The 10,885-nt window shown below is 35.1% G+C and overlaps 1 pseudogene across 1 annotated transcript; it reads left to right on the forward strand.

The window, feature by feature from the left end:
• Positions 1–1,628: 1,628 nt before the first annotated feature.
• Positions 1,629–2,617, forward strand: LOC105529490 (annotated as a pseudogene). Its single transcript, XR_001004518.1, has 2 exons — positions 1,629–2,506; positions 2,548–2,617. The product of XR_001004518.1 is annotated as a protein SET pseudogene (transcript).
• Positions 2,618–10,885: the final 8,268 nt, after the last annotated feature.

Raw genomic sequence — 10,885 nt, forward strand, 5'->3', positions numbered from 1 at the left:
GGGAACATCCTACTTTGTCTATGTCCTTTCACCACTTTACTCTCTTAATAAAGTTGCATTTACTTTGCACTGCAGACTCACCCTAAATTATTTCCTGTGTGAGATCCAAGAACCATCTCTTGGGATCTGGATCGGGACCCCTTTCCAGTAACAACTGGGTTAATGAAGAAATGAAAAACATTAGAGAAACGTTTGAAATAAATTAAAAAAAAATGACTTATCAAATCTTTTGGGATACAGAAAAAGCAATAATATAAGGGAGGTTTATAGCATTAAATATCTACATCAAAAAGGTAAAAAGATTACAAATTAACCTAACATCACACCTCAAGGAACTAGAAAAACAAGAAAAAAAAAATCAACACAAAAGTTAGCAGAAGAAAAGAAGTAACAAAGGTCAGAGACGAACTAAATCAAATTGAGACAAAAAAAATACAAAAGATGATTGAAATGAAAAATTGGTTCTTCAATAACATAAGCAAAATTGATAAACCCATTACCAGATTAACCAAGAAAAGAGACTAGATCCAAATAAACACAATCAGAAATGTGAAAGAAGACATTACAACTGATACCACAGAAATACAAAAGTTCTTCAGAGACTATTATGAACAACTATAAGCTCACAAACTAGAAAACCTAGAGGAAATGGATACCTTCCTGGAAACATAGAACCTTTTCATATGATTGTACCACAAATAAATAGATCTCTTGAACAGACCAATAATGAGTAGTGAGATTTAATCTGTTATAAAAAAAACTTTTCCACAAAAAATACTCACAACCAAATGGATTCAGAACTGAATTCTACCAAACATACAAAGAAAAACTAAAACCAAAACTCTTGAAACTATTTCAAAAAATTGACAAGAAGGGAATTCACCCTAACTCTTTCCATGAGGCCAGTGTTACCTTGATACCAAAACCAAAGACACATTTAAAAAAATACAGACAGGAAGGGTGTGGTGGCTCACGCCCGTAATCCCAGCACTTTGGGAGACTGAAGTGAGAGGATCACAAGGTTAGGAGTTTGAGATCAGCCTGGCCAACATGGTGAAACCCCATCTCTACTAACAATACAAAAATTAGCTGGGTGTGGTGGCGGGCACCTGTAGTCCCAGCTACTTGGGAAGCTGAGGCAGGAGAATTGTTTGAACGCGAGAGGTGGATGTTGCAGTGAGCCGAGATCCCGCCACTGCACTCCAGTCTGGGTGACAGAGTGAGACTCCATCTCAAAATAAATAAATAAATAAATAAATAAATAAATAAATAAATAAATACAACCCAATCATATAGATGCAAAACTCCACAACTAGCAATTCAATTCTATTATCAAATGAATGAATAAGACCTACTATTTGATAGTACAACAGGGTGACTAAAATCAACAATAACTTAATTGTACATTTTTCAACAACTTCACGAGTGTAATTGGATTGTTTGTAACTCAAAGGATAAATGCTTGAGGAAATGGATACCCCATTCTCTTTGAAGTGGTTAACTATTTCATATTGCATGCCCCTATCAAAACATTTTATATGCCCCATAAATATATACACCCATTATGTACTCATAAAAATTAAAAATAAAAAAGCTATACAAATAAAATAATAAAAATCTTCCAGTATTCAGCCTGCTTCCGGACGGGCGAGGAGACTCGTGGTCTGGTTCTAGGACTTCCCAAACAGCATGGCCCCTAAAGGGCAGTCTTCACTCCTGCCTCAAAAGAAGAAACCAAGACCACCGCCTGCTCTGGGACCGGAGGAGACACCGGCTTCTGCAGGCTTGCCGAAGAAGGGAGAAAAAGAACAGCAAGAAGCAATTGAACACATTGATGAAGTACAAAATGAAATAGACAGACTTAATGAACAAGCCAGTGAGGAGATTTTGAAAGTAGAACAGGAATATAACAAACTCCACCAACCATTTTTTCAGAAGAGGTCAGAATTGATCGCCAAAATCCCAGATTTTTGGGTGACAACATTTGTCAACCATCCACAAGTGTCTGCACTGTTTGGGGAGGAAGACGAAGAGGCACTGCATTATTTGACCAGAGTTGAAGTGACAGAATTTGAAGATATTAAATCAGGTTACAGAATAAATTTTTATTTTGATGAAAATCCTTACTTTGAAAATAAAGTTCTCTCCAAAGAATTTCATCTGAGTGAGAGTGGTGATCCATCTTCAAAGTCCACCGAAATCAAATGGAAATCTGGAAAGGATTTGACGAAAAGTTCAAGTCAAACGCAGAATAAAGCCAGCAGGAAGAGGCAGCATGAGGAACCAGAGAGCTTCTTTACCTGGTTTACTGACCTTTCTGATGCAGGTGCTGATGCGTTAGGAGAGGTCATCAAAGATGATATTTGGTCAAACCCATTGACCAAATATCAGTACTACTTGGTTCCTGATATGGATGATGAAGAAGGAGAAGGAGAAGATGATGATGATGATGATTAAGAGGAGGAAAGATTAGAAGATATTGATGAAGAAGGAGATGAGGATGAAGGTGAAGAAGATGAAGATGATGATGAAGGGGAGGAAAGAGAGGAGGATGAAGAAGAAGATAACTAATAGAACACTGATGAATTCCAACCTTCCTTTTTAAAAATTTTCTCCAGTCCCTGGGAGCAAGTTGCAATCTTTTTTTTTTTTTTTCCTCTTGTGCTCAGTCGCCCTGTTCTTGAGGTCTCTTTTCTCTACTCCATGGTTCTCAACTTATTTTTGGGGAAATACCTTGAGCACAATACAATGGGAAAAGAGTCTCTACCCCTTTCTGTTCGAAGTTCATTTTTATCCCTTCCTGTCTCAACAAAAACTGTATGGAATCAACACCACCGAGCTCTGTGGGATAAAAGAAAAACCTGCTCCCTTCGCTTTGCTGGAAGCTGGAGGGTGCTAAGTGCCTGTGTAGTAGTGCATAGAATTCTCGCTTTTTTCCTCCTTTCTCTGTATATTGGGCTTAGAGAGTACAGCATGTCTCTACGTGAATATGGACAGTTAGCATTTACCAACTTGTATCTGTCTACTTTCTCTTGTTTAAAAAAAGAAAAAAAAGACTTTAAAAAATGGGGTCATAGAAGGTCAGAAAAGGGTGGGTTTGAGATGTCTGGATGGGTTAAGGGGGCATTTTGACAACACAGCTTCTCCTCTGGCATGTTTAATTGTGATATTTGACAGACATCCTTGCAGTTTAAGATGACACTTTTAAAAATAAATTCTCTCCTAATGATGACTTGAGCCCTACCACTCAATGGGAGAATCAGCAGAACCTGTAGGATCTTATTTGGAATTGGCATTCTCTATGGTAATTTTGTTCCTGTTTATTTGTAAATTTTCTTTTTGTTTCACTGGAAAGGAAAGATGATGCTCAGTTTTAAACGTTAAAAGTGTATAAGTTGCTTTGTTACAGTAAAACTAAATGTGTACACAAAGGATTTGATGCTTTTCTCTCAGCATAGGTATGCTTACTGTGACCTTCCAAGTTTGACTTGTAAAACATCACTGTCAAACTTTGTCACCCTAACTTCTTATTTTTTGATACGCACTTTGCAGGATGACCTCAGGGCTATGTGGATTGAGTAACGGGATTTGAATCAATGTATTAATATCTCCATAGCTGGGAAACGTGGGTTCAATTTACCATTGGCTTCTGAAAGTGTTCACATCATTTGGGATACCAGATTGCTCAATACTTTTCTGGGTATATTGTGCCCTTGATTTTTATCTCCAAGTGGCAGTTTTTAAAATTGGCCTTTTACCTGGATATAAAGTAATAGTGCCTGCCACCACCATCCAACAGACCTGGTGCTCTAATGCAAAGTTATACATGGGACAGTTGCTGGCATGTCTTCATTGGCTATATAAAATGTGGCCAAGAAGATAAGCTCTCAGAGTAAGAAGTCTGTGATGGTTAGCAGTAACTGTCCCTGCTCTCTGGTATAAAGCTCTCAAATGTGACTGTGAATCTGGGTGGGATAAGGGACTCAGCTCTGTCTGCTCAATGCCATTGTGCAGAGAAGCACCCTAATGCGTAAGCTTTTTAATGCTGTAAAATATAGTTGCTGAAATTAAATGCCACTTTTTCAGAGGTGAATTAATGGACAGTCTGGTGAAATTCAAAAGCTTTTTGATGTATAAAACTTGATAAATGGAACTATTCCATCAATAGGCAAAAGTGTAACAACCTATCTAGATGGATAGTATGTAATTATTGCACAGGTCTCTGTTTAGTAAATACATCACTGTATACCGATCAGGAATCTTGCTCCCATAAAGCAACATACAGAGTTAAAAAAAAAAAAATCTTCCACTTAAAAAATAAAACGTAAAAAAGGCTGAAATAATTCTCTTTTTAAATTGCTGATGCTTTTTTATATATAATTATTTGACAAAATTGCCATTCTTTAGAAAATTGTGGGTTTTTTGTTTGTTTGTTGTTGTTGTTGTTGTTGTTTTGTCAGTATAGACAGATAGGGAAATGTGTCACTCAGCTCTTTTGCTCTGGGAAGTATAGTTGGCTGAAAATTCTAGCCACTGCTCCTCTAGATATATTTCTGCCTTATGCTGAGTCCACATTTCTTCTGGAATACCTCAGTCAATAACAGAGTATGAGCATTCTCTGTGGGACATAGCACTATTTTATGGCCTCATCAAATCTTTTTCAAAGCTGTGCTGCAGTCTGGAACTTTTCATATTCAATCCACCTCCCTATGGTTTATTCTTTCACAGGTTTCAATATTCCTGTATGAAGATTATCTCTGCTTTTTCTGTTTATCTTCCATAAACATTACTTTAAACATATGTCTTGAATATCTAATCTCATATTGACATCTGCTCTGAAGAAAACAAAAATAGCAGTCAGATTTGTAAACTTGTTCAAGACAATAGTAATCCTATCCCTAACTTGACTTGCTGGGAAATAATATAGCTTTCATAATTAACTGGTAAATAAGAAGGGTTATAAATCAGGTACTTATTAGTAAGCACGACTTGAAATTTAGCATTGCTGTCTCAGCAAATTTTAGTAGAAAGAGGCAATATCTATGCAAAATTGTTTGAAGAATGCTTAGTCCATCAAATTTTCCATATCAGAGGTTGGCAAACTTATGGATCTGTTTTTTTTATGGCCTGGGAGGTAAGAAAGGCTTTTACAGTTTTTAAGGACTATAAAACAAACTAATATAAAACAAACAGAAAACAAAAAAAAAGCAAAGAATATGAGTTTGAGACCATATGGCTCGCAATATTTAAACTATTCACTATTTAAAGAAAGTGTTTTCTAATCCCAGATTTATATGCTTTTAAATATATTCTTGGATTAAGCAATATCAGAAAATAATGCTTTACATTTTTGTGAAAGGGGAAAAGTCAAGCTGGAAACTGCTTAGGGCCAACCTGCCTCCCACGCTTTTCAAAGTCACCCCTCTGCTCACTGAGATAAATGCATATCTGATTCCCTCCCTGGGAGAGGCTAATCAGAATGCAAAAGAATGCAACTATTTTCTCTTACCTACCTATGACCTGGAAGTCCTCTCCCTGCTTTCGGTCTTCCCACCTTTGCTTTGAGTTGTCCCTTTCCAGACCAAACCAATGTTCATCTTGGATATGTTGATCGATATCTCATGTCTCCCTAGAATCTGTAAAATCCAACAGTGCTCTGACCACTTCGGAAACATACCGTCAGGACCTCAGGAGGCTGTGTCACAGACCCGCATCCTCAACCCTGGCAAAATAAACTTTTTTAATTAACTGAGACTTGTCTCAGATTTTCGGGGTTCACATTTTCTACTTGAAAGCTTAAGCCACGTTTTCATCCTGGTATGGAAGATATACTACGTAATTTTAACATACATCTTTAAGCCATCATCACTCCTGACCTTATCTTATTAATCTTCTATCACTATTTCAACTATATACTAATTTCAAATTTCATTTTATCTTAACATATTTATTTGTTATATACTTTTAACATTTTAGCTTGGATCTCCTACTCTCCACCTCTGAAAGGGAATAGATTAAGAGCATTGTGAAATTTAATGACCTATGAAAAAGTATGAGTTTGCTCAAATTACTTGATGCTTTCTGTAGCTAAATAATATATACAGGATATATTATATCTGTACCAAATGGAAGTACAACATAGAAGAAATAAACAAGGGCTGAGATACAAGCCTCTTCATAGAACCCCAATTTTTTGCTATACATAAAATCCAAAGGATTTCAACAGTTGCTTCTATACATAGATATTATTATCTATAATAGGTGCTGTTAACCAGGGTTTATGACTGCTTTGGGATACAGTAATAAACGCTGGGTAATTTGTGATGATCTCAATGTTGTATACAAAATTTGTTATATACATATATGACTATGTTTATAAGAAAATGAACAATAGCTTATTTCACATTTCTAAACGGTCTGAAACTCCTAGAAGTTGATTTTGTTCTCAGAATAGGATAGAGTCAACAGTCAAACCAAAAGATCATCTCAAGCTGGAATCTAGAGCATTCTTGAGGTTCTTAGTCTGAACTGGTTTCATAAGCTTGATTAAAAAAAGAAGACTTTTATTTTATACCCAAAGACAGATTAAAAGATCTTCAAGTTCGTGTTATTACTTTTATTTTCTGCAGTGTGAATTCTTCTATTTGTTACATATGCTAACTTTGCCTTGTAGTGGTGAAATTTGGGAGGTATTTTGTAATTTTTATTAATAAGATCATCCTCATAGGATTTATTGTCTTAATTTTTTGGCTGAAAATTTTTACATAAGTTGGTAATTTTAGCCCTCAAACATACATGGTTGAAACACATAATGATATTGGTTTATTGCAGATGAATTCCTTAGACTCATATTTCAGGACAAAAAATTCACTAGTAATCCATTATTTTGAGGCCGGGAAAAAGAGTCTTCCTTATCCACATTTAGGGTCACACATGTCACAATCATTTTCAGACTTTTGGATATATAGAGGGGATGACTTTCAGGAACCCAACACACAAATAGACGATAGGCTCAGTTCCAATCATCACATGTGTGTAAATATCCATTTTCCTGAAAACACTGTTTCTCAATTGAGAATGTATCTGTCCCTCCTTCCCTAGCCTGATGGAGTTTGAAAATGTTTAAGAGTCAGGGTAAAATCTAGAACTAGGGGGTCTGAAGTTTTGTACAATTCTTAATGCCTTTTAAGGAATAATACAAATTTACAAATACAAAATTAGGTACAGGGCTCTGGGAGGAGTTCATGTAATGGCGAACCCTTAAACTTGAGCTTAATTAACCTCATAATAAATTTTTTTCTAGTTGATGCATTATTACTTGTTGCAATGAGTATTGGATATTATTGGCATTTAGTGTGAATGGGTCCAGAAAAGCCAAATATCCTGAAATTTATGAGATATTTTGCCACAAAAAAAAAACTATCCTGGGAAATATGTCAATTATCTCAGTTTCATAAAGGATTACTTTGCTCTAATTAATGGCTATGCGTTTCTTATTAGATTATGTATGGTACCTGAAGATGGTGTCTTCTTGCTTTCAAGCTTACCTATTAATTTTTAAAACAACATAAAGGATTTTTTGGCCTCAGTTTTTTTTTATTTCAACTTTTACTTTAGGAATAGGGGGTACTTGTGCAGGTTTGTTACAGGGGTGTATTGCACCCAGGTATTGGGCCTAGTACCTAATGGGTAGTTTTTCAACCCAAGCCCCACACTCTCTCCTGACTAGTAGTCTCTAATATCTATTATTCCCATGTTTATGTTCTTGTGTACACAATGCTGAGCTCCCACTTATAAGTGAGAACATGCAGTATTTGATTTTTGGTTCTTGTGTTAGTTCACTTAGAATTAGGTCCTCCAGCTTTATCCATGTTGCTGCAAAAGACATGATTTAATTCTTGTTATGGTTGCATAGTATTCTATGATGTATATGTACCATATTGTTTTCATTTAGCCTACCATTGATGGGCACTAGGTTGATTGCATGTCTTTGCTATTGTGAAGAGCCTAGCAATGAACATGTGAGTGCATGTGTCTTTTGATATAATGATCTATTTTCCTTTGTGTATATATTAAGTAATGGTGTTGATGGGTCAAATGGTAGCTCTGTGTTATTTAAGAAATAGCTCTAAGTTATTTAAGAAAGCTCTCAACTACTTTCCATAGTGGCTGAACTAATTTACATTCCCATCAACAGTGTATAAGCACTTCTTTTCTTCCACAACCTCATCAATATCTGCTATTTTTTATTTTTTAAAAACAGGCATTCTGACTGGTTTTGATTTACATTTCTCTAATGATTAGTATTTTTATATGTAATTGTTGGCTGCATGTATGTCTTTTGAAAAGGGTCTATGATTATACTTTGCCCATTTCTTAATATTTTTATTTGTTTTTTAAACTATTGAATTGTTTAAGTTCCTTATAGTTTCTGGATATTAGACCTTTTCAGATGTGTAGTTTGCAAATATTTTCTCCCATTGTGTAGGTAGTCTGTTTACTAATAGTTTCTTTTGCTGTGCAGAAGATTTTAATTATGTACCACTTACCAATTTTTGGCGTATATTTGCAGCTTTTGAGAACTCAGCCAAAAATTATTTGCCAAGGCCTATGTTGAGAAATATATTTCCTAGGTTTTCTTCTAAGTTTTTTATAGATTGATATCTTAAATTTAATTAATTTATCTTGGAGTAATTTTTGTATATGATGAAAGGCAAGGGTACAGTTTCATTCTTCTGCATACAGCTAGCCAGTTATCCAAGCAGTATGTATTGAATAGGTAGTGTTCCCCCATTGCTTGGTTTTGTCAGCCTTGTTGATGATCAGATAGTTGTAAGTGTGTGGTTTTACTTCTGAGTTTACTACTCTTTTCCATTAATCTATGTGTCTATTTTTATATTAATATCATGGTGTTTTGTTTACTGTAGCCTTATAATATAGTTTGAACTCTGTATGATGTGTCTGGCTTTGTTCTTTTTTCTTAGACTACTTGGGCTCTTTTTTTGTTGTTGTTCCATATAAAGTTTAGAATAGGTTTTTTTTTTTTTTTTTTTTTTTTTTTTTTTTTTTTTTTTCCTAATTCTGTGAAGAATGGCATTGGTAGTTTGATAGGACTAGCAGTGAATTTGTAAATTGCTTTGGGCAGTATGGCCCTTTTTATTATATTGATTCTTCCAATCCATGAGCACAGAATGTTTTTTTAAATTTATTTGTGTTGTCTCTGATTTCTTTCAGCAGTGTTTTGTAGTTCTCCTGGTAGAGATCTTTCACTTCCTTGGTTAGTTGTATACCTAGATATTTCATTTTCTTTGTAGCTGTTGTAAGTGGGATTGTGTTCTTGATCTGAGTCTCACCCTAGGCATTTTGATCTATAAAAATGCCACTGATTTTTGTACAGTGACTTTTTTGTCCTCTGAAACATTAGCGAAATTATTTTTCAGATTTGGTTGTCTTTCCGTGGAGTCTTTAGCATTTTCTAGGTATAGAATCATAATGTCAGGAAAGATAGTTTGACTTATTCTTTTCCTATTTAGATTTTTTTTATTTCTTTCTCTTCCTAATTGTTCTGGCTGGGGCTTTCAGTACTATGTTAAACAGGAGGGGTGAGAATGGACATCCTTGCCTTGTTCAACTTTTCAAGGAAAATGTTTCCAATTTGGTAAGTTTTGTCCCTATTTTCATTAATTTCAATTATTTTTATTTCTGACATAAATTTGATATCCACCCAGGAGTAATTTAGGAGCAAGTTGTTCAATTTCCAAGTTACTTGTGTGGTTTTGAGAGATTTTCTTGATATTCATTTGTATTTTTATTGCACTGTGGTCTGAGGTTGTTAAGTGGTATGATTTCAACTGTTTCAAATTTGTTGAGACTTGCTTTATGATCAAGCAGGTGGTTGTCTTAGAATATGTTCCGTGTGCAGGTGAAAATAGTGTATATTCTGTGGTTGTTTGATGGAGTGTTCTGTAGATGTGTATTATGTCCATTTGGTCAAGTGTACTGTTTAATGTTTCTTTGACAGTTGTCTGCCTCAATGCTGTTTGGGGTGTTGAAGTCTCCCACTATTATTGTGTAGTTTTCTAAGTCTTCTCATAGGCCAAGAGGAACTTGTTTTATAAATTTGAGTGCATATTTATTTAGGTGCCTACATAGTTAGAATAGTTAAGTCTTCTTCTTGGTACTCTATATTATTATGTCTGCCCTTCTTCATACTTTTTAAATTTTATTTGTTTAAAATCTGTTTTATCTAGTATAAGAATGTCACCTCCTGCTTTTTGTTGTTGTTTTCCACTTGAATGGTAGATCTTTCTTCATCCCTTTACTTTGAGCCTGTGGGTTTCACTGCATGTGAGCTGGGTCTCTTGTAAACTGTACATAGTTAGGTTTTATCATTTTTTCCAGTTTGCTACTCTTTGTCTTTTATGTGGGGGGATTTAGCCCATTTACATTCAGGGTTAGTATTGATATGTAAGGTTTTGATTCTGTCATCATGTTGTAAGCTGGTTATTCGGTAGACTTGTTTGTGTGATTGTTTTATAGTGCCTGTGATCTTTGTACTTAAGTGTGTTTTTGTGCTAACCTTTTTATTCCCCCTTTGGTTCCATGTATAGCACTCCCTTAAGACCCTTTTGTAAGGCTGGTCTAGTTGAAATAAATTCCCTTAGCATTTGCCTGTCTGAGAAGAATTTATTCCTTCTTTGCTTATGAATCTTAGTTTTGAAGAATATGAATTCTTGCTTGGAATTTCTTTTCTTTAAGGATCTTGAAAATAGGTCTGCAATCACTTCTGTTTATAATGTTTCTGCTGAGATGTCTGCTGCTAGCTGATGGAGTTTGCTTTGTATATGACTTTATCCTTCTCTCTAGCTTCCTTTAACCTTTTTTT

Source organism: Mandrillus leucophaeus, unplaced genomic scaffold (genome assembly GCF_000951045.1).
Source record: "Mandrillus leucophaeus isolate KB7577 unplaced genomic scaffold, Mleu.le_1.0 Scaffold769, whole genome shotgun sequence".
Classification (NCBI taxonomy): Eukaryota; Metazoa; Chordata; class Mammalia; order Primates; family Cercopithecidae; genus Mandrillus; species Mandrillus leucophaeus.